The 27543-nt window shown below is 35.2% G+C and overlaps 2 long non-coding RNA genes across 2 annotated transcripts in view; one reads left to right on the forward strand and one right to left on the reverse strand.

Moving 5' to 3' along the window:
• LOC120352617 overlaps positions 1-8424 on the forward strand; it is a 43422-nt gene extending 34998 nt beyond the window's left edge. The window contains exon 3 of the long non-coding RNA XR_005571970.1: positions 7808-8424. This is a non-coding gene — a long non-coding RNA (uncharacterized LOC120352617). The remainder of the gene's footprint in view (positions 1-7807) is intronic.
• Positions 1-27543, reverse strand: part of LOC120352618 — a 77000-nt gene that overhangs the window by 33278 nt on the left and 16179 nt on the right. The window lies entirely within an intron of this gene.

Consider the following 27543-nt stretch of genomic DNA (forward strand, 5'->3'; position numbering starts at 1 on the left):
TTGAAAGAAGTGGCAATAATTTACAAATAAATTACGAAAAGGTTGAAAAGCAGAGACGACGGCAATAATTATTTCTTGTGCGGAGGTGTGGAGAGATGGTATTCATACAGAGTGCCAAGGTGCTCTCATTGTTGTGCGCTCTGAGGGGGTGCGAAGGGGGTGCTGGTTTCCCAGGGGGTGTTTTATTACTGAAGACTCGGGGAGTTGACAATGGAGGAAATAAGGAGAGTCGCAGGGAGTCGCCATTGTTGCTATGTCGCATCAACGCCGACAAAATTTATGAGGGCTCACTCAGCGTCTTAGAGAGAACGACGCTCGACGTCTTCTGGAGGAGGTGGGGAAGGGATACGACGCCCTAGAAGCGACGCCGGGCGTCCCTTGGTGGGTGGTGAGGGGGGTTGGAGTCGTCGCTTGGAAATGATTAACATATAGAGCCTTGCTACGTTCATCTCTGTCGCACTACGCTCTAGATTAATTGAACACAACGTCAAATAATCAATCTCAAACTCCTGACGCCATTCCTCCCACACTCCCTCTCTCTCACTCTCACACACATACACTCTATAACCCCCTCTCTCTCTTTTATGCCCCTCACCTGTCTGGTGACACTTTTCTCTCGTGTGTGGGTGTGTGTGTGTGTGAGTCAGGGCGTAGCACCTGTACCATGAAACTAGTCTCCACCGCTCGGCTGCGTAAAGCAAGCCTGACATCCAATTTTACATCATATTTGGAGATGAAATTTCTCACCGGTAGCATACGCTGAACTGTATGTGCCTGATAACGTGACTAAAAGTAGCGAGCTGAATCCAGGTTGATATTTGTTTAGAAATATTTGAAAACCAACGGGAAAATTGGTTGCAAAATCTAGTTGATACTCTAGTGCAGATGTACAGTGATAGACAGGAGATATGAGAAAGTAACGTTTTTCAAGTTAGAGTGGAATGTTTATATAAATTTTTGTCTCAAAATTGGACAAAAATCATGAAGTGTAAACATAACCTATTTTTGGACGATTTCTATCCAAATTTGGGAAAGGAACAGTTTTGGGCTTCAAGCCTGATATTGTATGTATCAATGCATAAATAAATAAATAGATAAATGCATAAGAGTGAAATGAGTATGAATGAGGGATAGGATGGTAAAGTGCGTTCATATTTAGAGCGTAGAAGTATCGAATAAATTATTTGCATAAACTTGTAACTAGTCCAGTCTCAACACTTGCAACCGTGTTGATGAAATACTGGGAGATATTCTAGTAACTTATAGAGCTTATTTTCCACCATCACACAGTTCGTTGATAGTCTTAGAAATGGAGTTGAGAAATCTTATTTTGAGTTAGTTCTGAGTTGCAAGTAATGTAACAAGTTCAAACTTGTCTTGAAAGTTGGAGACATGTCAAAATTCACTTCCTTCAATTGGGGTTTCTATCAAAGTTTACTATCCAAAAACATTTCTAACAAGAAATCTATGAAAACAAAGCATACTGTTGAATCCAGTTTCTCAAGAACTTTTCGCTCATTACAGGATGCATTGTGTCTCCAGAAAGAAAAAAATGCAACTTGTCTATTCCGTTCGTATAGATAATGAGTGTAATTTAAATATCAACTCTATGTCTATGGTTACCAAATTAATTTTTTCCTCGCCCTATCACTTTGATAATGTACTTATTGTATAAATTAATAAAGAATCGATGAATGTCTTTCTTTTGTCAGTCAACTCTATGACTTTAACGAGAGAGACTTTCTACACCTCTCTGGGGGCAATCAATGTAATGACAATATTTGACCGAGCGAAGTGAGGTCTAAGATTTAAGTCGACGATTTGGCATTTCCATAATGTTTAAATGTTCATATGCTTTTATGTTGCGCATTTACGGCAAAACGCGATAATAGATTTTCATGAAATTTGACTGGTATGTTCCTTTTTTAATTGCGCGTCGTATATACGTCGTATATATTAATTGCGCGTCGTGTATAAATTAATAAAGAATCAATGAATGTCTTTCTTTTGTCAACTCTATGTCCTTGACGAGAGAGACTTTCTACACCCTGGCAATCAATGTAAAGACAAGATTATAGAGGCCTCATTCAATGTATTTCATCCTAGAATAACTAATCAATGATCAGCCTTCATCAAAATTGTATGTAAACATACCATTAATTTAATGTCAAGCATAAAAGTATATTCAGTGCTTATTATTATTAAACGAAAATTCAAATACAATGCTGTAATTCACCCCGAAGACTTCTGCTACTGCAAATATTGACAACAGGGTAAATAGCTTGATGTAAATTCGATGAGCGCTATTATTCAAAACTTATTTTTCAACCCGGGAAATAACATTATTTCCAATTATTAACAATATTTCCGGGCTGACAAATAATATAATTTTTGAATAGTAGCGCTCATCGAATTTCCATCAAGCTGTTTACCCTGTTGTCAATATTTGCAGTAGCAGAAGGGGTGAATTACAGCATTTAATTTGGATTTTCGTTTAATAATAATAATTAATTCATTAGCATTTGAATAATTGCAATAACTCAGTAATTTCTATCTATACTCAGTGCAACAAGAAATAATCCAAGAGCCAAACCCCTATTCTTGAGGAGAGAATTAGAGTGAATAGTGAAGTTTTTCTGGTTGAACCATCAAAAAACAATTGGATTATTCCTATAGAGATTCAAATCGAATTTTTTGTTCTTCTTCGGTGGAATGCCTCTTTCTAATGAAAAAATCATTCCGCTAATGTTATAATTAGTCGCTTATGACTAGCGATTTAACTAATAGGCGTACAACATGTGGCTTGAGTTACTGCGCATCTTCAGGCTTGAGTTACTGCGCATCTTCAGTAATGTAATCTGGAGCGCATCTTTCTCATTGAAAACAGAATCGGTTTGATTAATAGAGCTTGTCACAGCTTGTTACCAATGACAAGATTATGCTTCGTTCTCCCTCATCTACCATCTTCTCCTCTCTCTCTGCTCCCATCTTCTCCTCGGATCCTCCATCATCATCATCATGACTGGCACTTTCCCTTGAACCACCCTCTGGAGGCACACGTTCCTCCTCCCTGCAAACACCCCTTCTCAACTGACACCCCTCTCTGAGGGGAATCTTCTCGAACGATTCCCGATATTAATAAGTGTTTGAATCCCCTTCAAGCTGTAACGACTTTTTCTCAACTGTGAAGCTCACGAAAAAGGAGGATTTTTGTCGAACCCCATTTCGTATGTACGGGATCATATTAGAACGTGTGTGTGGGAGAAAAGGAGGGAGGAAAAAGTGAGAAAAGGGAAGATTGATAGATATGTAACGAGAGAGGGAGAGAGATATAGAGACAAAGCGATAACGTTTGATTGAGAGAGGTAGAGGGAGAGAGACAAAGGTATAACGTTTAATAGAGAGGTGTAGAGGGAGAGAGAAAAAGAGTGTAGAAGAGGTAGATCGTGAGGGAGAGGGAGAGTGTGTGACAGATAGGGAGAGAGTGAAAGAGATTGAAAAAGAAAGAATGGAAGAGAGAGAGAGGAAGAGAGAAAGATTGATTGATTGATTGATTGAGTACTTTATTTATGTAGATCACAATATATACTGGCTTATACACTTATATACAATAGCTTACAATACAGCAAAATTATAGATGAATTTACATAATATAGACTAAGAAAATAATTATTTAACTGTATATGATATGAAAAAGCAATTTGTAATATAATAACTATAGATAATAATTATATTGTTATGCATCTACATAAATTGGCGGAGCTTTGGACATATCAATGTCCATTCTTCGGAAAGAATATTAAGGGAGAGAGACAAAGAGTGTAAAAGACACTTGAGGAGGAAAGAAAGTGTGTGATGAAGAGAGAGATTGAATAAGGGAGAGGAGAGAGAATGGAAGAGAGAGGAAAAGAGAGTGAGTGAATGAGAGACAGTTCTGAAGAGAGGGAAAAATTTAGAGATACATATGGAGAAAGTAAGAGAGAGAGACCTAAGAAAAGAGTAAAAGAGAGATAGAAAGGGTAAAAGAGAGAGTCTGACTGAGATAATTTCAGAGAGAATAGGATCTAGAGTGAGAGAAAAGATCAGATTATATTAGACCTCTTTATTATGTATGTTACCAAATTGACTGGCTCATACACCAATATTTACATAGAATGACAGTATTGCTAATTATTTAACGGATTTTACATGGTATGAAAAATTATTAATCAATGAGAATGAAGATTGATGAACCCAATTTAAATAACGATAATATAATATTGTGATGTAACTTCAACGGTGTTTCAACAAAGAATGAACAATTATTTGTTGAAACACCGTTGAAGTTACATCACAATATTATTTTATCGTTATTTAAATTGGGTTCATCAATCTTCATTCTCATTGATTAATAATTTTTCATACCATGTAAAATTCGTTAAATAATTAGCAATACTGTCATTCTATGTAAATTGGTGTATGAGCCAGTCAATTTGGTAACATACATAATAAAGAGGTCTAATATAATCTGATCTTTTCTCTCACTCTAGACCCTATTCTCTCTGAATTATCTCAGTCAGACTCTCTCTTTTACCCTTTCTATCTCTCTTTTACTCTTTTCTTAGGTCTCTCTCTCTTACTTTCTCCATATGTATCTCTAAATTTTTCCCTCTCTTCAGAACTGTCTCTCATTCACTCACTCTCTTTTCCTCTCTCTTCCATTCTCTCTCCTCTCCCTTATTCAATCTCTCTCTTTATCACACACTTTCTTTCCTCCTCAAGTGTCTTTTACACTCTTTGTCTCTCTCCCTTAATATTCTTTCCGAAGAATGGACATTGATATGTCCAAAGCTCCGCCAATTTATGTAGATGCATAACAATATAATTATTATCTATAGTTATTATATTACAAATTGCGTTTTCATATTATATACAGTTCAATAATTATTTTCTTAGTCTATATTATGTAAATTCATCTATAATTTTGCTGTATTGTAAGCTATTGTATATAAGTGTATAAGCCAGTATATATTGTGATCTACATAAATAAAGTACTCAATCAATCAATCAATCAATCTTTCTCTCTTCCTCTCTCTCTCTTCCATTCTTTCTTTTTCAACCTTTTTCTCTCTCTCCCTATATGTCACACACTCTCCCTCTCTGTCACGATCTACCTCCTCTACACTCTTTTTCTCTCCCTCTACACCTCTCTATTAATCGTTATACCTTTGTCTCTCTCCCTCTACACCTCTCAATCAACCGTTTTCGCTTTGTCTCTATATCTCTCTCCCTCTCTCTTTACATATCTATCAATCTTCCCTTTTCTCACTTTTCGTATGTACGGGATCATATTAGAACGTGTGTGTGGGAGAGAAGGAGGGACGGAAGAGTGAGAAAAGGGAAGATTGATAGATATGTAACGAGAGAGGGAGAGAGATATAGAGACAAAGCGAAAACGGTTGATTGAGAGGTGTAGAGGGAGAGAGACAAAGGTATAACGTTTAATAGAGAGGTGTAGAGGGAGAGAGAAAAAGAGTGTAGAGGAGGTAGATCGTGACAGAGAGGGAGAGTGTGTGACATATAGGGAGAGAGAGAAAAAGGTTGAAAAAGAAAGAATGGAAGAGAGAGAGAGGAAGAGAGAAAGATGGATATCAAGCATCGACATGTGAATCATAATCCGCACCGTGGAGAGTGAAGGTTTGTTTAAAGCGGAAATTGCTTCCTGGTGTAAAAGCCCTCACGGGACAAGGATAAATATTCATATGCTGTAACTTATTCAAATTGTTGAGAGAACTTGACTTACTTACTGACCCTAGGGGTTGCTCCGATTCGGTTTCAGTTCCGGTGATTGGATGGAAGGGTTGGGGATGTTTTTGTGAGTTAAGCTACTTGGAACGTATTATTGAAAAGCTCAGAGTAAATCCAGTGTATTGTTCCAATACAGTGGATGGCAACACCTCAACGCTGGGGTGGATTGTATTCACAAGAATATCAATACTGACCATGTTTGTGTATATCTAGACTGCGGTACGTTTATTGTGAGGTATCAATGTTGGTAGTTATGAAAGTTATGGAAATTCAAAGTTCCTACGAAAAACAATGCAGAGTTTCATTATTAATAAGAGTCAATCAAATTGATCACACCAAATTTCTTGTAGAATTCACTTTCGAAATTACTGAGGTGATTGAGATGTCGATGTGTTTGGAGTAAGAATACTAAAAATTCTTACTGTAGAAAACATTTAGAAGGAAATTTTCTTCAAAAAAGTGTCTGTATTACTAAAAAATGTACAAACATCATGTTTCACCCTAGCCCTCATCCGTACACTATTTTTTCACTAACAATTAAATATATCATTTCACTAACAGTTACATAACTTTTGATACATTTATTGAACGAAAAATACACAAAATAGAACAATAACAGATGAATAATGAATAATAATAAATAAATGTTTATTTCCCAAAGAAAACAGCTAAAACTACAACATCAATTACACAAAATATAAGAAAAATTACAATTACATACAAAAGTTAGTTATAATGTGTCTTCTACTTGTTTAGTTTTTTCTGTGTGGAAATTGACCTACTCCACCATGGCGAACCATGTTATAGAGTAGGTTAACAATAAAGGATATAAGTTGTAATTAGGTTTCAATCAAAATAGACAAGATAACTCATGACTTCACTTGATATATATCATGAATCAAAGAATAAATCCATCAATTAATCCTATCGACCTTTGGTCAGAGTAATTCTATTTCAAGTATTATTTTTGGATGTAATAATTTTTGAAGGGCAGTTAACAGCTATTTTAGACAAGAATTGATGTCATTATTAAAAACTCTTACAATCAATCCTCTTGTCATCAAACAAACCTACCGTGGTCTAGAGGATAGAGTACTCGCGTAGCAGCATAGAGATCCCGGGTTCAAACCCTCTCATTACCAAAAGTTTTTTAACCAGATCACTCCCATGTTATCGGATGGGTACGTTAAACTGTCCGTCTCGGCTGAAGTATGATAGTCGTAAGGCCTATTTACGGCTTAAATTATATATTCAGGCGGTGGGACCTTACCGCAAGGGACTCCCCACCAACAAAAGCCATACGAATTTACTTTTTTACCGTTTATAAACAAGGAATTTGAGTGCACTATGTCATTATTCTTCAAATGTCATCCCCGAATAAAGCTAGAATCCCAGATACCTGTATCAGATTCCATGTCCAGTTTAATAAAAATATTCAACTCATGACTTCCAATGGACGTATTCATTCCCGTTTGGTCGGGCAGAGTGAGAATAGTCCCAGAACTTATGTGAAGAGTACTTGCACTGAATCGGTGACGGACTCGGATACTGATTCCACCTTGAATCTTTCTGAAATCACAATCCGTATCCACGTTACCAAGCAATTATCTAATAAACTCTTTATATTGAGGTGGATGTATATTACAAATATTGTATATGCCACAGATCTGAGGTTCTACCAATTATTTTCTCTTCTCTAAAAAAGTAGCCTACTATGATTCTATAGGGCCCCTTGAATTTTAATAGACCTAGTATCATTGTTATATTTTTGTACAAGGCATATAGTTAGAAGTTCTAAATTGTGGGAAGCTCAAAATAGGGATTTTCAATCTCTTTTGCATAGATGTTTTATTCGATACTTCTGATTGTGATTCCTGTGTCACATAATGTTTTTTTTTCTTTTCCAGAATGAAATTCCAGCAACCAAAATAGTGAGTTCTGATTTCTATTGCATAGATCTTTCGATTCGATCCTCCATATTTTGATTCCAGTTCACCAAACTTTTTTCTATTATTTTCAGAATGAAATTCCTGCAACCACCCCCAACCGAAGACTGGTGACCACACTCTGGCATTCGCACACACGCACACTCACCGACAACTGACAGCAGCCTGATGGATGATGGATAGACAAGGGTGGACAGGACGTTGACAAAGCGAGACTGGCCACAAACCACCCTCTACCATCTACCATCTACCCTCTACCTCGCAGCCCTTGAGTAACAACCCCTAGGAGAGCGACAACCACCCCAAGCCTCACCGGACATGACGGTCAGGTCGGGAGGGGAAGGAAGTGTAGGGTAGTGGGGGGAGAAGGGGCTGAGCCAGAGGGGAATCCCGACCGAATCGAAAAACGTCCCTGCAGACATTACTTTGATAAATAACGAAAATCAAAAATCGCCGGATGAAGAATCAAATCATTTGTTTTTTGCTTTGTTTTCCGGTTCTGCATTTTTCAGCTGTTATTCTGCGTGACGGTGTTTATTCAATGGTTGTCGGCGTGTTGAGGCATTCGGCACCCTTTCTAATCATCAGTGGTCTCCAACTAGATATGGGATTCATGAGGAACATAAAAAAGGAGCACACATCTATTGTATCACTTGAAGAATTTGTATAATCATGAACGAGAATTCCATTAGGCTACTTTTTTAATTCTGAGAAACTTTTTTGTATGGAGATAACTTCTTTTATTGTTGATGAAAATATAGAAAGTGTAAGTATTTCTGGAATGTATTATTTTCCTGACCAACCATACTAGACAGTAAAATATAAAATATAATCAAACTACGATTGGTTTTTGGATTAAAAAGAAAAATAAAATCATGAGAAACATTGTTTTATTTATTCTTTCATTTTCATGAAAATCTATCTTGTTCTACTGTAAGTCGACTTTGGGTAATTCCCAGTATTTATTTTATTTTGCACATTCATTCAAATACAAGAACAAACATAACTAAATTATTGAACACTTTTCGACGATATTATCTTGTCTTTAAAACCACAGTTGATAGAGTAAGATGAGAGTTATTATGAATAATTATGATTCAGTATAAACTTCAATCCATTAGTTAAAGTAAAATTTAATTATTTTCGGTACTAATTCAATAGCATTTATATAAAATACAATAACAACTGGATATTAAAAAAATATTGACAAAGACTTGGTTTTTTCTTTAACTAAATTTTTTAATAAAAATCTTAAGAAGACACAGTAACAACAACTAGTTTCTTAAAATTTCTAATTTTTTCAAATTTAAAGTAAGACTTGAAAATGGATTGAATATACCAAAACAATTTGTTATTGTGTTTTAAATGAAAAAAACAAAAGGGTACTATGAAACTATTTTTCAATAACAAATCAAGCAGCCCTTGAGAATCACGTTATTTCAAACCGTTAATATGAAAATATCCTGCACCACTTTTTTAGGGTAAAATAAAGTTAAAAGTTTCTAGATTGACTGTCAATATTGTAGAACCGGGTCATCATTAAATAAAAACACACATAATGTAGTCAAATTCTACACAGTTTATTCGGTACACGACCATGGTTCCGTAACCACACAGGTCACATTCTCAAGCTGGTATTAATTGGTATACCAATTCATATTCAATGTTTACCTTAACCTTTCAGCTTTAGTCAGCTTGAAAATGTGACCTGTGTGGTCATGGAACCATGGTCCTGTACGAAATAAAACTGTGTAGAATTTGACAACATTAAGTGTGTTTTTATTTAATTTCTAGATTGATTCTGATAAGTTTATTCTTCATCTGAATTGATTACTGAATACTTGGTTCAGAAAGGCTTCTACAGAATCATTTAGTTTTAGGAGGCATTTCATATTGTTCACCTTATAACTTGTTTATTCCACATGACATTCAGTGTATCTTCAACTCAAATTGGAATTTAGGCTACTACTAGTAAGAATTAACTAAAATTTTAAAAGAACTGCTGCTGTTAACTTAACAGATTTAACTCAGTTAAACTGTTTAACTGGAAAATTTCTTCGACCATGAGTCTGGCTAGTGGAATATTTTACAGATTGTGTTTGGATTATTTTGCATAAGGACGTGTTTAGCAGACTTATACAGTTAAAAGAACTGAAAAACTGCTGCAGTTAATTCAACAATTTCAACTCAGTTAAACTGTTTAACTGAAAAACTCCTTCGACCATGACTCAGGCTAGTGGAATATTTTACAGATTGTGTTTTGATTATTTTGCATAAGGATTGTGTGAACGTGTTTAGCAGACTTATCCAGTTGAAATAACTGAAAAACTGCTGCAGTTGATTCAACAATTTCAACTCAGTTAAACTGTTTAACTGAAAAACTCCTTCGACCATGACTCAGGCTAGTGGAATATTTTACAGATTGTGTTTGGATAATTTCGCAAAAGGATTGTGTGAACGTGTTTAGCAGACTTATACAGTTAAAAGAACTGAAAAACTGCTGCAGTTAATTCAACAATTTCAACTCAACTGAGTCATTGTCAATATTGTAGAACCGTTCCATAATTGAATAAAAACACAAATATGTTGTCAAATTCTACACTGTTTTATTTAGTACACGACCAAGGTTTCGTGACCACACCGGTCACTCGACTGATCTCACGAGATGAAAAATTCTCCAAGAAAAACTTATTACTTTCCTTGCCCTATTATTACTTTCCATGCCCTAAGTAAGGATAAGTAAGGAAAGTATTGCTTTCCGAAAAAAATTAAGGTACCCCAATTTCTAAATTTCTATACGTTTCAAGGTCCCCTGAGTCCAAAAAACAACAGTCACGACTGACTGAAAATTTCAGTCAACTTGAAAATGTGACCGGTGTGGGGTCACGAAACCTTGGTCGTGTACTGAATAAAACAGTGTAGAATTTGACAACATATTTGTGTTTTTATTCAATTTCAACTCAGTTAAACGGTTTAACTGAAGAACTCCTTCGACCATGAGTCAGGCTAGTGGAATATTTTACAGATTGTGTTTGTGGACCTTGTTTGGATTCTTTTGCATAAGGCTTGTGTGAACGTGTTTAGCGGACTTATACAGTATGTCTGTACGGCATGACATGTGAAAAATGGGCTGCCGGACTAATAACCGAAGTGAAGCGTAGGCAACCGACTTTGAGTAATGATGTGACAGATAACGAAGTCCCAACTTGCTTCTCGGTCACATCATGCATATCTGATGGCAATTCAGCTTAGAATGTTTTCTATACACTCACAAGAAAGCTAAATTTATTCCCAAGTTCAAAACAAACACTCGGACTGGAAATTGTGATGGCACCTAATGCATTGATGCACTTTGTACCAGGGGAGAAGTGCATCCAATGTGCAACATCATTGCATTTTGAAGGAACTGTGCACTTTGTATCATTGAATATAATCAAGTAACATAACCACAAATTATAACTATAAACTCAACAAGCTTTGTATGTACTAAATCATTGCCTTTGTATAGATAGATGACTGATAGAAGATAATTAATTTCCACAATCATGGTGTTTCACAAAATTATTTTTGTGGAATCTGACTATTGCCATGTATTTTGTAATATTGTGACAAATAAATTCTTGATTCTTTTTACCTTCAACTCTATCATACCATAGAAATGTTATCAGTTTATAGAAATATCATAGTTGTGTAGCAGTGTTACTAGACACTGAAATGATACAAAGTGAATTGTTTTCAAATAAATTTTTCTATTCCTTTAGAGGCTTTCATTATAACATCAACTATTGGTGATCACTTATCTTCCTTTACAATAGTGATTCCAATTTACATTTCAAGTCTAGATGTGCCCCATTTTTAGCAGGCAAGGAAAAGGTATAGTTTGATTGATTGATTGAGTACTTTATTTATGTAGATTACAATATATACTGGCTTATACACTTATATACAATAGCTTACAATAAAGCAAAATTATAGATGAATTTACATAATATAGACTGAGAAAATAATTATTGAACTGTATATGATATGAAAAAAGCAATTTGTAATAACTATAGATAATTATATTGTTATGCATCTACATAAATTGGCGGAGCCAATGGAGCTTTGGACATATCAATGTCCATTCTTCGGAAAGAATATCAAAAATATCCTTCCCACAAACTCTCTACCAAAACGTTAATTTCATTAATTGAACCAAGGATTGATTTATAAATGGAAATATTGTGAAAGTTTTAATTAATATGAATATTTAACTTAAGAGAAAAAAAACAGAAAATTAATAAAGTGAAATAATGATATAGGTACTTGAGGAATAAAGAGAGGTTAGGTATAAAGGTTTCCTTCAAGGTACAAAGGGAAGGTTATAGTTTTCACCTTAGGAAAAGGTAGGGTATGAGACCTAGCACCCTGAAACGCACCCTGTCTTGAAAAGTGAGTTGATATTTTTATTGTGAAATTGGAATGAGTATTTCATGTAGTTTAGTATTCCTATTTAGTACATTCGACAGGATTGAGGTATTAAATACTCAGATTGAGGCAGATGATTGAAAACTCCATTCACAATATAAAACTAATAAATTCATACAATAGAAGTTGATAAATAATAGTAATCAAGTAAAAAAGAATCATTATAATCACTAAATCCTCAGGATCTTTGAAATCAAAGGAAACTGTTAAACCATAATTGAATAGACTTAAAACGTTGTCAAAAATCTACTTTAATTAAATAAAAATTAATATTTTACAGGAGCATGCTTTCTTGTGTGCTCACACATCATCAGCTGTAAGTTACTGTTAAACCATGTTTGGTTCCTACAAGCTCTGACACAAAAATGACTTGCAGACTATATTAATTGTGAAATATATAAAATATTCAATCACTGACATATTTTGGTCTTATAGTGTCAGTCATTGAAAAATCATTTCAAAATTTGTTGAGTAACGTCTTCATAACTGAATGTGATGCAACGGAAATATAGATAGATAGATAGATAGATCTATCTATCGGGAATATAGTATAATTCAGTGGTTCTCAAAGTGTGGGGCGCGACCCCCAAGGGGAGCGCGATGAATGCTCAGGGGGGGGGGCGCAAAGCTTGGTTGGAAAATTATTTAAATTTACTTCTAAAATAATTACTATAAGCAATCTTTCTTCTTTCAAAATTCCACTTGAAAATATTTTAATGAGAACTTGAATGGTTTGGCATGGATTCAAAACCCATTCAAATTCTCAATCAATGAGTGCTCCCTCAACATTATAGAAAAAGGAAACCTAATTGATCACCAAGTTGACTATGCGCTTAAAATGGAGTTTGAAGAATATTCTCTCACATCCTTCTGGATTGGTGTGCACAAGGAACACCCATTTTTGAGTGAAAAGGCATTGAAAATATTGACTCCATTTGCGACAACTTATTCGTGTGAAACTGGGTTTTCTCATCTAGAAGTAAATTTACATCAAGACTGGATGTGACCCAGGAACTTAGAGTAGCGTAATCAGAGCTGACACCTATTTACAACAATCTCTGTGCGAAAAAAACAAGCTCATCCTTCACACTGAAGCTCTTTTATTGTTAATTGCTATGAGAAAAAAAAGTAAAAACTACAAATTATAAATTAAAATAAATTATAATTGTTTGTATAGAATTTGTTGTTATACGCTTATACATGTAGGGGGCCCCGGCTTACAGCTGAATTATGCAGGGGGGCGCGAAGTGAAAAGATTGAGATCCACTGGTATAATTGACAATACATTCAATAAATGTCATATTCCAAGATATATCAAGGGTTTTAATTGGTAATAAGTGAGTAATGGACATTCCGATTTGAATTTATCAATGAGGATATGATTTTCCCAAATAATGTAACAATCGAGAAAACAATTGGAATTAGAAACAATGAAAGTCATTGTTTATATGTGATTCAGTGTATTCTATAGTATATCATTGAACCATAATATTCCAAGAGGGTCCTACAGTATAAATTATGACTAATCGTATGAGTATGCCCACTCGAAATCAATGAATAAAGCCCCTCACACACACACACACACCACACACACACACACAACACACACACACACACACACACACACACAACACACACACACACACACACACACAACACACACACCACACACACACACACACCACACACACACCACACACACACACATCGATTTTTGTTCGTACGGTATTTTGCCATTCTTACAAACTCTATTAGATTAGACGGATGATTTCAAAAAGATGATGTTTGTCAAGTTCCGTTTAATCTGATAGAATTCATAAGGACGGCAAAATATCGTACGAACAAAAATCGATGTTTGTAATGTGTGTGTGCGTGGCGCTTAACGCACCATGTCATTTGGGAATGATTAGCAGAAATTCTGTTTCTACCTGCAGTGAGTAAACTGCGGTACCATCAAGGTTGTTGAGACCACAACTGTTATACTGTGATCAAGGAGATAATTATAGTTATCCTCCTATAAAAGTACAGGTATTAGAAAGCGATTGGCAACAAACTTTCGTGGCCAATTCAGAACGCATCACAATAACGACGTGGCACTTTGGTGAGCTGTTTCAACTGAACTCAATCATCGATAATATTTTTCCGAACACGAGTTAGTAGTCTAGTGCAGCAATAGCAGACGACGGGATCTCCGCACGATGGTTAACTCATTACAAAAAGACGTGATCAGAGTGTTTTACCCGGGCCGGGGCTTGCTTTGAAACCCTTGGAGAAACCCACGTTTAATCTTTCTTTTGAGGGGATTTGATGTTCGCGGGGGGTCCCAGGCCTCATCCATCTTTTCCGCTTTTTCTTCATTCCATCCCCGCTTTTCCTTCCGTTTTCTCTCTCGCGCTTTTCTTCTTGCTCCCCGAACGCCATCAACCCCTAGAGGCGGTGCAGCGGGTCACAGGCCTTGCTTTGCCTAACCTCCAGAGATTTTCACTACTCTCCTCCCCCACACTCAATCCATCCCTCATTTCTTTTTCCATCTCTCGGCCATAACTCACACAGAGATTTCCTGCAGAAAGAGCAAAATTCAAAGCGCAACGTTATTCTTTATTATATATAATTCACCTTTCGACAATCAGAGTAGTGCTGCCTGAAAAATGCTTGTATAAGTGGTTGAAATACAAAACAATGTTTTTCAATCACCTTCTACCAGAATCGGAAAGTATTAATCTATATTCTCCTCTAATCCCTCCACCACCGCTCCATGTTTCCAAATCATGCAGTTCATCTCAGAAAAAATCCAACATAATTCGATTTTATGAAACTCCCCAGAATACGCTCGAATTCAGAAAATAATAGAGCTATTATTATGATTTTGCAAGAAGATCAATGAGTTTTGATAGGTAGGTCCATTTCGATGATTCAAGTTGAGTATTTCACGTTTCCATCAGAATTCAGACTAATTTCGACTTAAAAACCTAATTTTAAAACATAAAAATTTAGAATTGTGCTGAGTTTCCACAGAAATGGTGCAATGACAATGTGAAAACAACCTTTGTTACAGTCTTTATGGAGATTACAGAAACGTTTCAATAATGAGCCGTATATTTTTAAGTTAGAGTTTCGTAATGAGTTTATCACAGTAATGAGTTTATTACACAACAATCATACAACTTACAGTTCTTCTAAAGGTGCGTAGAGACTGTCGCTCTGCTCCGCAACCGAACATCACTCGAGCAGATCGATTGATGATCGACCGGGGAGCAAGAGTGGTACGCGAGAAGAGCTAACATCTCCCATAACGTTCATGATCGGTGCGAGTGATGAGTGGGGGCGGAGCGATTGCGGAACGAGGGCGGAGCGTGCGCGGGTGGGTTGGAGGCGCGTATATCTGTACGCAGCTCAAGACAACCATTCAGATGTAGCTTTTTGTTACGTGATCGATATACTAATACAGCATAGAATAAATATTCTTGAGTTTCCTCTTAAACAATGTATAAGCAATGCATAAGTTTCCTCTGCTCACACCTATAAAATCATTCATAGTTTATCACTGATAGAAATGTTGGAATTTTCATATTTATGCTTGTTATATAACTTTTCTATACAATATTTATATTTGATATATTACTGATATAAATGTTGGATTTTTTATATTTATGTTTCAGTAGTGTTGTAGAGGAAAATAAACTTCATCTTGAAAATAAAAGAGATGAGTAATCTAAAACTGCAAGTAGAGAGCAGCAGTATTCAGTCGGTGCTCGACCGTTAGTTTAAATACTACTGCGCTCTATTTGTAGTTTTATTGATAATGGTGTAACAACCGAAACCGGTATCTCGATTTTTAAATAAATCTGTGGTTGAACAATATCCAGTGTTTTTATTCAGTATGAATAACTACCACAATATCACATTCATATCTCGATTTTTTAAAATGAATCTGTGGTTGGAAAATATCTAGTCTTATTATTCAGTATGGAAACAACCACAGTATCACATTAACAACTACTCAGAAAGAGATGAGTCAGTTTTGAAATATGTCCGAAATATAATTCACATTTTTTGTATACAGAAGTTTGTAACAGTAGTCTAAGCTGGAGACAATGATTAATAGAAGAGAATACTGCTCGTGATAACTTGGAAACCATAAGAAAATTGTACTGAGATTCAATCATCCTCCAGAAACACTTTCAGCATTTGAAAATATATGGTCTGTTGATGCACGGTTATTCAGAAAACGTTGATTTATGGCATACGGCCGGATTGTACGAAGATTTATTTAGGACTTGCGCCCTTCTTTTTTGACATTATGCCAAATAAAGGAACTGTTCACAAGCTCCGTGCCAGAGATCTTATGAACGGCGTATCGTCAAGCTAGACTGCATGGAGGGACACATTTCATGCCCAAGTGGGTTTATGTTGCGTTACTGTGCCACTACCCACTATAGTGCAACGTCGCATCAATGAGCTATCTCATGTAGGCTCATATCTCACCTCACGCTCGGCAAGATAAGCCTCAACACAGTAGACAGCGTTCATCAATGTGGAAAGCTGGGATTATTTTTGAACTAGTCTTTTTGGAAGATGAATCGCGTAGCCGGGAGTTACCAGTTGCTTGAGGCTTGGAGTTGAGATTGGGTAGTTCAGAATTTTGATGATCAGACTTCATTCATGATGTGATCACATTGATTTCAGACTTAATTCATGAGTATCATGAGCGTTTAATCACAATGAGTTCCCTAATTATTCGAGGACTGAATTCAAAAGCTTTTAAGGGAAGCTGAAAAAATAAGTTTTAGTGCTCAGATATAAATGATTCACAATGAGTTCCCTGATTATTCGAGGACTGAATTCAAAAGCTTTCAAGGGAAGCTGAAAAAATAAGTTATAGAATTCAGATCTTCCAATTTTTCAAATATTCCCAACAATGGTTTCAAATGTATCATCTTGGGAGTGATGTTTCAACTCATTATGGGTGACTAAGCAATCTTTTCTTGAGGATAGTAAGTGTAGGATATCAAATTTTGTGACAATTATTGATAAATTGATGAGTACATGGATAAAGAAGACCTTCGTGAAACTCCAAATCATTCAAATAACAATATGAAAGCTTTTTTTAAACATATTTTCTGTAAAACACCATCATCCATACGCCTATTCATACGTTTCTTTCAAACACAAGATAAGATAATAAGATGATAGAAGATGTGACCAATACCATTCTGATTGTAAACTTCTTCTTTATAAACAAAGAATAGAGATAATTAATTCATTTTGGAGAACAGTAATATTGTGTGGGCTACTCAGTTTCATAGTGTTTCACGAAGTCTTGCAGGTGAATTTTATCGATTTAATTTCACAATTTCCATCTATATCATCATGCCTATGGAACGAGAGGAAAATTCTATTTTTCCTTATGACATAGTGTTCAGTAACATTAATTTGGTGATATTCACTCATATTCAAACTCAAAATGTATTCAACTATCACAAATTTTATTTAGAAAAACTCATGTTTCAACACTCATGTCATCTTCAGTGTGAGAAAGAAACTTGATATTTCAAGGAAACTAGGGACTGGGTGTTGGTTGAATCATGTTTGTGTTTTTCCAAACAATATAATGAAATGCCGATAACAGTTCGAAGAGACAGATTGCAAAAGGAAGAAAGGAATTTCATCTAGGAAATGAAATAAGGGTGGATAGAACAAGAAAAACATTGGAGAATAACGGAAGGAGGGTGAGTAGATTAAGGAGAAATAGGAGAAGAATAAAACAAGGGTGGAAGAATGAGAAGAAGCAGATAAATAGAGGAAAAAATAACTAGAAGAAGAGGAAAGATGCTGCCAATGGCAAGAGTGAAGCTTACAAGACAACGTAGTTGGTATTCAGACGTTGTACCTCATAGCCCCACTTTATTGTGTGTTTATGTCCCTGGATCGGGATAGGGGTCTTCTCCAAGTGTCTTGCTTGCTTGTCTTGGTCCTATGCTGCTCAACGTCAACACAGACCAATGACTTCAGCTAATCTTAGTTTGTTGATGGTCTTCACTGCACCCTCACTCACTCACTCTATCTCTCACTCTCTCTTTCTCACTCACTTACTCACAAACTTCCTCACCCACTCCTTCTCATGCTGTCTCTCAATCGCTCACTCTATCTCTCTTTCTCTCACTCACTTAGGCCTACTCACAAACTTCCTCACCCACTCCTTTTCGTTCTGTCTCACACTCACTCACTCGTCTCCAATTCTCTTTGTTTCTCTTTATCTCTCTCCCACTCTTTCACCCTCCATCCGGACAATAGCTCACTGTTCGTTCTTGGTTGCTGTCAGAATAAGCAAACACAGCCAACTATGGCTGAGTTGAAGCTTGCTCCAATATAACTTGAACGTTATTACAAGCTGAAGACTTGCTGAAGTCATGACTGGCTATCACTGTTGCAAGACACTTGGCTAAGTGAGAACAACTCTTGACTCCGGAGCCGGTTTGATTACTTTACGGCCGACAAGTTTGAATTTTGATGTTGGCAACTGTTTGGGTGTGGAGTGGGGGAAGTCAGTCCTCTGCAATGGGAAACAGTTCTAGCTGGCAGATAAAATTTGGGAAATCATTTCAACTCTGTATTCGAATGGTAAATGAGCGTACATATCAATCAATAGTTATCAATATAAAATGAGAGAAATGACTGAAATATTAAAAAACGGGGCTAGAGTTGGGTTGTTGCACTTGCCCTTATCTTGCCCCTATCTAAACATGATAGGTGAGTGATTCATTTCGAAGAGCAACAAACTGTTCACTTGAAGCAGGTCCTTGCCTACTTGCCTGTTTAATGCTCTATTCCAAATCCAAAATAAGCAGCAAAACTTCATAATTTTTCTGAAAAAATCATTAAATTGAAGAGCTCGATTCCAAACGGGCCCAAGTCCATTTTTGTAGAAATTGAGATATCAGCTGATTATTGAACCTTATACATAGATCTTCATTCCTAGCATACTAACTACTCCAAACTATCCTTAGTCACTACAAAATAAATATCACAATATCACGTTTTTTTCCAAAGTGTATCTAAGTCCATTGCTGTTCCTTTCCATTCCAACCTTAGTCCTTTGCGCATGCGCAGAGCATCTTTTTCTGTCTGTCTGTCTACAGATTGAAGCCTAACTACCATTTTACTTCGAGATCAGCGCGTTTTCAAGGAAGAGAACAGTGAAAGTCAAGAATACATACTGGGGATTACCAAGAGCATCAGGTGATCAAGAAAATTTATCAAAAAAATTGGCAAGATATATTCAACTCAGCAAATACAGCACTTGAAGAAACTTATCATATTAGTTACATGAAGAAGGTCCAAGTCCAAGTTTCTTTCCAAATGTCACCAAGTCCAGGACTTAGTGACATTTTGAAAAAAAGCAAGGAAATTGACCTATTACACAGGAATTACTTCAAAATATGCAAAATTATTGTATGGAATTCAAATAAACACTTTATACATTGGATTAAACATTTTCCAACATTTAAGTGATGACTATCAAAAAATCGATTTCCTGAGAAAAACACTTTTGTGACTTGGGCCCGTTGGAATAGAGCTCTTCAATTGGAATTAGGTTATTTTGGACAACCTTTCCCAATATATTCTTCCAAAAACATTATTTAATCTCCAGGCAAATTGAATTGAAATCATAAGGAGTTTGGAAAATCTAGTAGATCTGCAAGTAAAATTGATCACGTCCTATGTTTTATGCTCATTTTTGGAAAACGGAGAATTGAATCCAATTACAAACATCAATATTGAAGAAGAGTAATCTATCAAAGTGAACTATCCTTCTTGTGATAATTGATGGATTGACTTCTGAGAACGTTCAGCATTTTTGAACTTATTTCTCGTTTTTTATTTGGAAGTAATGGAGATTCTCTCCTTTTCTGTTTAATCAAGGTGTACGTCAAACACTATAATTGTCGATCAATGGAAATTATCTCCTCAGAAAATCATTGATTAGATAGCTAATTGTAAAAAATATAATATAAAACTCTTGGTAGTTTTATCCCTTCGGGATATTGGAATATTGACGGTTTCTACAAATAACCAGGAATTTGTAACGTGTTGAATATATTCTAATTTATTTATTTATTTATTTACAATGCAAATGACACTAATTTAATAACATTGAAAGATAAAATAATAAGGTAGTCCTTGTGCTATTTTTCTTCCAGATTTATAGGTGACAAGGTCCAGGATAAGGTTAGAATTTCACTTGTACAATTTTAGTCCAAAATAAACTATAAATTTTGAATTTAGATGGCTTAAATTGATGAATTAATTAAAAATATTCCACTCAATTACCACTTTTAAGAATACTATTGGAAAATTAAGAAAATTTGGAACTATTCAAGAAACACAAACTCGTAAACACTGCAATTGTCCTCATATTCTTAATAATCAAGAGATTCATTTCAAGTGGACATCATAATTACGAGCCTTATCCAATTTTTTTTCCAAATGTAGCTTGAATTTAAATTTTGATAATTAGTAGGACATACGAATGCTTGATGGTGAACGATACTGTAATTCACAGACAAGGAATATTCTGGGTGCAAAAATCCTGAAAATCGGATCCTACAATACTGCAAACCTCTGCAGATAATGCAAAGAACTGAAAGCAAAAACCTGTAGATAATGCGACAGGGACTGCTCTTCTGCCCTTCGGAGACCAACAATAATTCTTCAGAACCATTGTTTCTTTCTTGAATAAGAATACAAGCAGACTTTACAAGGTTACGTATTCTGTAAATGGAACACACATCTAAAAGCTGGAGTGGAACCATCCTACCTGCTACGGTGTGATTCACTTATAACTGTCAGAATCCCGTATATATAGCATAGGAGCTTCGTATTGTACAAATGCTGACATTCTGAAGCAAGTCTCACCATACAAAAAATTAGTTCCGCCCCAGTCTTTCTTTGTTTTGTTTTCTCACAGAAACTCCACAGTCAACATTGCATCCCACGAAGGCTGGTCTTCTCAGAGTAGAGAATAGAACATTCCTGTTACAGCACAAGTCACCCAACAAAAATCTTCACGAATAGTTTCAATGTTGAGAAACCAACAAAAAAAATACCCACGTGTTCATCAGAAAGTATTATTTCAATTCCAAATTCGAATTTCCCTGTAAAAATTTAGGTTGGTAGAAGCATAGAGAAACAATAGCATAAGTATTACCCTATTGTTTCTCTATGATAGTAGGAAGATAAAATCGATTTATTCTCACAATTTACAAATAATACAGTACATTTTTGGAAATATTACTCACTTGATACTTTGAGGACTTATGATTCTTAATGAATGCTTTTTGCCTGCCATGCTTTTCTGTTATTTAACCCCACAGAGACACACTTACTTTATGCTAACACAGTAGACACACTGGGGTGTTGAACACACTGGGGTGTTAATTTTGAATTTTTCTTTGGAAAATATGAAAAAAACAAATACTTAGACCATTCTTCATCATTTCTTAATCATTTTTGTTTCAAGTGCATACAGAAATCATAAGTAAAGCATGCTTATCAATATTTATACTAATTTCAGAAGTACTTATGTTCCGAAGTGTTGGAGCTCCTAATCCGGTTTGAACGAATGGCTTGATCATTGCCAATGACAACTTCATCAAAACCTCACGTCTCTTCATTTCATTGTTTTGAATCTAAAGTTGTAGAGAATCATAGCATTTATTCCAATCTGATCCATCATCCCATACCACATTCGTAGTGACAATACAAGTAAATCTTTGTAATAAAAGTGTTTGATGAAAGTCCTTCGGAAAAGACACTCTGAGGTGTTAGACACCCCATACGAAGAACAAGATGAGCTGGTGACCTTGTAGAATGCTATTACTGACTGGAAGTGGTGGAGAGTAGTTGATAATACTACAAACCTAATTTAGACTGGGCATAAATTCCCATCTGTTTGATATTGTCAACTGCAGAACAGAAAAAAAATCCCTGGGGTGTGAAACACCACAGTGTGTCTCTTTAGGGTTGAAATTTAGGTTGGTAGTAGCATAGAGAAACGATAGCATAAGTATTACCCTATTGTTTCTCTATGATAGTAGGGAGATAAAATCAAATCAAATCGATTTATTCTCACAATTTACAAATAATACAGTAAATTTTTTGAAATATTATTCATTTGATACTTTGAGGATGATTTCCTTCCATGACTTATGATTCTTAATGAATGCTTTTTGCCTGCCATGTTTCTCTGTTATTTAAAGTCAAATGTACCTTTACGTTGTGAGAGACTGACATGTAGGCTTAAGCCTGTGTTGAGATGTTTCAGTTGAGAATAATATTGATCAACTTATAAGCAATGAAGCTTTTCAAAAACTACCCTACCAAATTTGATATAGATTTACCCAAAATAATGTAGTTATACAAATAATTGAATCATGCTGCATACTATAAGATTGATAGCAGATCCTGTCCAGCCGTTGAATAGATTTTTATTGAGTCATTATCAGCGTTTAAAAGTCAAGACTCATTTGATAATATTATTTAACCCTAGAGAGGTCGCGCAAGTGAAAATCACTTGAGGGGTCGCGCTGGGTGGATTAGACCAGTGCAGTATATGTGACAGAGTACGATAAAATTTGAGATTTTATTGTTGGATTTTCTAGTCTTTCTTGTTCACTCACGTCTTTCCTCTTCATAATGAGGAGAATTGAATAATAGATATGATTTTTCCCTACCTCTCTTACTAAGGGTACCTTCCAATAGACTTACATTAGAATATTATGGAGCTCTTCATCACTTTGATCTAATGAGTATTACCATAGAGAAACAATAGCATAAGTATTACCCTATTGTTTCTCTATGATAGTAGGAAGATAAAATCGATTTATTCTCACAATTTACAAATAATACAGTAAATTTTTTGAAATATTATTCATTTGATACTTTGAGGACTTATGATTCTTAATGAATGCTTTTTGCCTGCCATGTTTTTCTGTTATCTAACCCTACAGAGACACACTTACTTTATGCAAACACAGTAGACACACTGGGGTGTTGAACACCCCAATTTAATATTGAATTTTTCTTTGAAAAATATGAAAAAAAATAAAAATACTTAGACCATACTTCATCATTTCTTAATCATTTTTGTTTCAAGTGCATACAGAAATCAGAAGTAAAGCACTGCTTATCAATATTTATACTAATTTTAGAAGATTTGTTCCGCCTACGTTGGAGCTTGGAGCTCCTAATCAGGTTTGAACGAATGGCTTGATCATTGCCAATGACAACTTCATCAAAACCTCACGTCTCTTCATTTCATTGTTTTGAATCTAAAGTTGTAGAGAATCATAGCATTTATTCCAATCTGATCCATCATCCCATACCACATTCGTAGTGACAATACAAGTAAATCTTTGTAATAAAAGTGTTTGATGAAAGTCCTTCGGAAAAGACACTCTGAGGTGTTAGACACCCCAAACGAAGAACAAGATGAGCTGGTGAACTTGTAGAATGCTATTACTGACTGGAAGTGGTGGAGAGTAGTTGACAATACTACAAACCGAATTTAGACTGGGCATAAATTCCCATCTGTTTGATATTGTCAACTGCAGAACAGAAAAAAAATCCCTGGGGTGTGAAACACCCCAGTGTGTCTCTTTAGGGTTAAAATTTAGGTTGGTAGAAGCATAGAGAAACAATAGCATAAGTATTACCCTATTGTATCTCTATGATAGTAGGGAGATAAAATCAAATCAAATCGATTTATTCTCACAATTTACAAATAATACAGTAAATTTTTTGAAATATTATTCATTTGATACTTTGAGGATGATTTCCTTCCATGACTTATGATTCTTAATGAATGCTTTTTGCCTGCCATGTTTCTCTGTTATTTAAAGTCAAATGTACCTTTACGTTGTGAGAGACTGACATGTAGGCTTAAGCCTGTGTTGAGATGTTTCAGTTGAGAATAATATTGATCAACTTATAAGCAATGAAGCTTTTCAAAAACTACCCTACCAAATTTGATATAGATTTACCCAAAATAATGTAGTTATACAAATAATTGAATCATGCTGCATACTATAAGATTGATAGCAGATCCTGTCCAGCCGTTGAATAGATTTTTATTGAGTCATTATCAGCGTTTAAAAGTCAAGACTCATTTGATAATATTATTTAACCCTAGAGAGGTCGCGCAAGTGAAAATCACTTGAGGGGTCGCGCTGGGTGGATTAGACCAGTGCAGTAATATGTGACAGAGTACGATAAAATTTGAGATTTTATTGTTGGATTTTCTAGTCTTTCTTGTTCACTCACGTCTTTCCTCTTCATAATGAGGAGAATTGAAGAATAGATATGATTTTCCCCAACTCCCTTACTAAGAGTTCCTTCCAATAGGCATATATTAGAATATTATGAAGCTCTTCATCACTTTGATCTAATGAGTATTACCATAGAAAAACAATAGCATAAGTAGATATCCCATGGTATAGGGCGTTTATGTCGCAACTTTTACTGTCATCTCAAGCCGATTACTGTCGATTATTGTCGATTTTTACTGTTTTGTTGGGGTGAGAGTCTATGTACAATAGCGTAAGTAGATATCCCATGGTATAGGGCGTTTATGTCGCAACTTTTACTGTCATCTCAAGCCGATTACTGTCGATTATTGTCGATTTTTACTGTTTTATTGGGGTGATAGTGTATGAACGGCACAATATGAGAGACTACCAGCGTCACACAGCTTCACGGAAAAGAGCTACGTGGACTATCGGCTTGAGATGTCAGTAAAAGTTGCGACATAAACGCCCTATACCATGGGATATCTACTTATGCTATTGTTCCTCTATTGTATTACTGAGTCGAAACCAATATACTATACAGTCTACTTGAAGTAAAATCCATTATACACTTTCCGATCCCAAAAATATTTTATTCCCAACCTATTTGTTGGTACCAGGCATAATTTCTGTTTCAAAGTTAGTTCGCATTCATACCATTCTTATTTTATTGTCTTTTTTCTTTAGGGCTACTTTGATATAAATAAAAATACAAATCTGAGTAGGTACCCTTTTAAATTATTTTGTCACATGTTTCGGCTTCTAATGAAGCTAATTTCGGCTTCATTTCGGCTACTCAAGTGAAACTTGAGTATCGGAATTAGTGAAACTATTTCACTATCTACATTAGTGAAACATGTGACGAAGTATGTCGTGACAAAATAATTTAAAAGGGTACTCAGATTTGTATTTTTATTTATACCAAACTCAGCCTGGAATAAACGAGTGACCATGAACAATATTCATCTTTCATTGAAAACTTGAAAATATCACGTCTGATAGTTGAAATAACATGTTGAAAATATCAACAAGTTACAATAGAATAAGCATAGAATAGATTAATTGATCCTCTGAAGAAAAACACAAATTAGGTGCCGGTTGCACAAAAGCCGCTTAAATTTTAATCGTGATTAATTCCACGAGAAATCAAATAAATCAAAGAAGGCCTTTTATTGGAAAAGACAGTATGTCTGATTGGTTCTTGTGGAATTAACCAAGATTAAAATTTAACCGGCTTTTGTAGAACCGGGCCTAGGACTTATAAATAAAAACATGTCGTGAATAAATAATTTAAAAAAGGGACTCAGATTTATATTTTTATTTATATTCAAAAGTAGCCCTAAAGAAAAAAGACAAATTAGGACATAATTTAGCCTGAATCAAAACATAATATTATTCCAAAGTATTTTCCAGGTCTCTCCTGAAATATGATTCTCAATCCATTTGAACATTGTAATGTCATGAGTTTGATGATTTGCTCACATACTCCATTTATTAGGTCCGAGGATTAATAGGTTGTGGAAGTAGGTCTCTACCTTGGAGTAATAACTGTACCAAGTGAGTTTCTTACTTAGTTAATTACTGCATGTGCCATTTAGCCAGCTCCCACGAAGATGTGGCTCAAATAAAAACAATAATTCTTTCTGTCATGAGTTTCAACATGCATCACGCGTCGGCTGATGACTTCTTTCGACTGCTCTTCGTTTATGATGAGTTTTTAATTGCTCTGCCAGTGGAAAATACACGTTGTCAGCCACGCACCTTTCAAAACTTCAGACATGACTCCAGAATTGAGATGAGTTAACCTGTCTTGGATTTTGGTGCAATGGACAAGTCGAAATCATCAATCACTCTTGAGGAATGTCTAGTAAATGTTGTAACAACTTCATAGGCGAGTAGGTGGGTATTGGAAGGTGATTTCCAGTTCAGCATGAACCTCATCACTATAATTCTGGGTGATAGAAATGAATATAATTGGAATATTTGTTGGTGATTCTATTATGGGAAGATACATTCATTTGTATATATGGAAAACATGAATAGAATACAAATTTTTTACAGGAAATTATTTCCAGCAGAATGTACTCTGTAAAGATGTGAGAACGTTTTGTCGCAAAAATGCTGTACTATATTTAGCACTATATAAATTATTTCACTATATATTTAGCACTATATTTCTGTACTATATTCGAGCACTAGCAATTGAATTGCCAATCGTTTATAGGGATAGCTTGTCAATTTATTTTTTGATTTTAATTGATAAATAAATTGCCAAGCTATTTGTGTCAACGACTGGCAATACAATTGCCAGATCTCACTTATAGAACCAATAAACCAATCGATATGATCAAAATTAAACTTGAATTTTAAAAAACACTTATGAAGTGAAAATGCACTTACTTTGGTAGTGACAATCGTTCCACAGTCTGATGACAACAACAGGTCGAAACGATCGTCACTACCAAAGTAAGTGCATTTTCACTTCATAAGTGTTTTTTAAAATTCAAGTTTAATTAATTTATTACTGATGCTTAGCGTACAAACAGTATCTCGAAAGGAGAACGTTTTTGTTTTTGAGCGGCATTATAATACAGTATATGCTATAACCTGAAAAGTCAACACTGAAATCTCCGGATCATAACTGAAATCTTCCCCAATTTAGCAATATTCTAAATAGAATGAACCAATTTCTTGTTGACAAAATTTAGTGTGGTGTTGGTGTAATTCAGTTTTGATCTTACATTTTGAATTTGATATTGTTTAGTAGAATTGTTGGACTGAATTGCAATTTTTATTCCAATTGGAATGCTTCAAATCAATTATGATGACTGGCAGTCAAAAAATTTTATAATTTTGGATGTTTCTCACTCTTTTAACAAAATTAGTTTTGAGATGAGGCGCCATCTTCAGGATTTCTGATCTTCAAACCAGGTAGAAGGTAGAATAGCAACATTTGGAGTTCTGTTTGGGTGGGGTATCAAAAATCGATATGGAGGCGA

Source organism: Nilaparvata lugens, chromosome 8, assembly GCF_014356525.2.
Source record: "Nilaparvata lugens isolate BPH chromosome 8, ASM1435652v1, whole genome shotgun sequence".
Classification (NCBI taxonomy): Eukaryota; Metazoa; Arthropoda; class Insecta; order Hemiptera; family Delphacidae; genus Nilaparvata; species Nilaparvata lugens.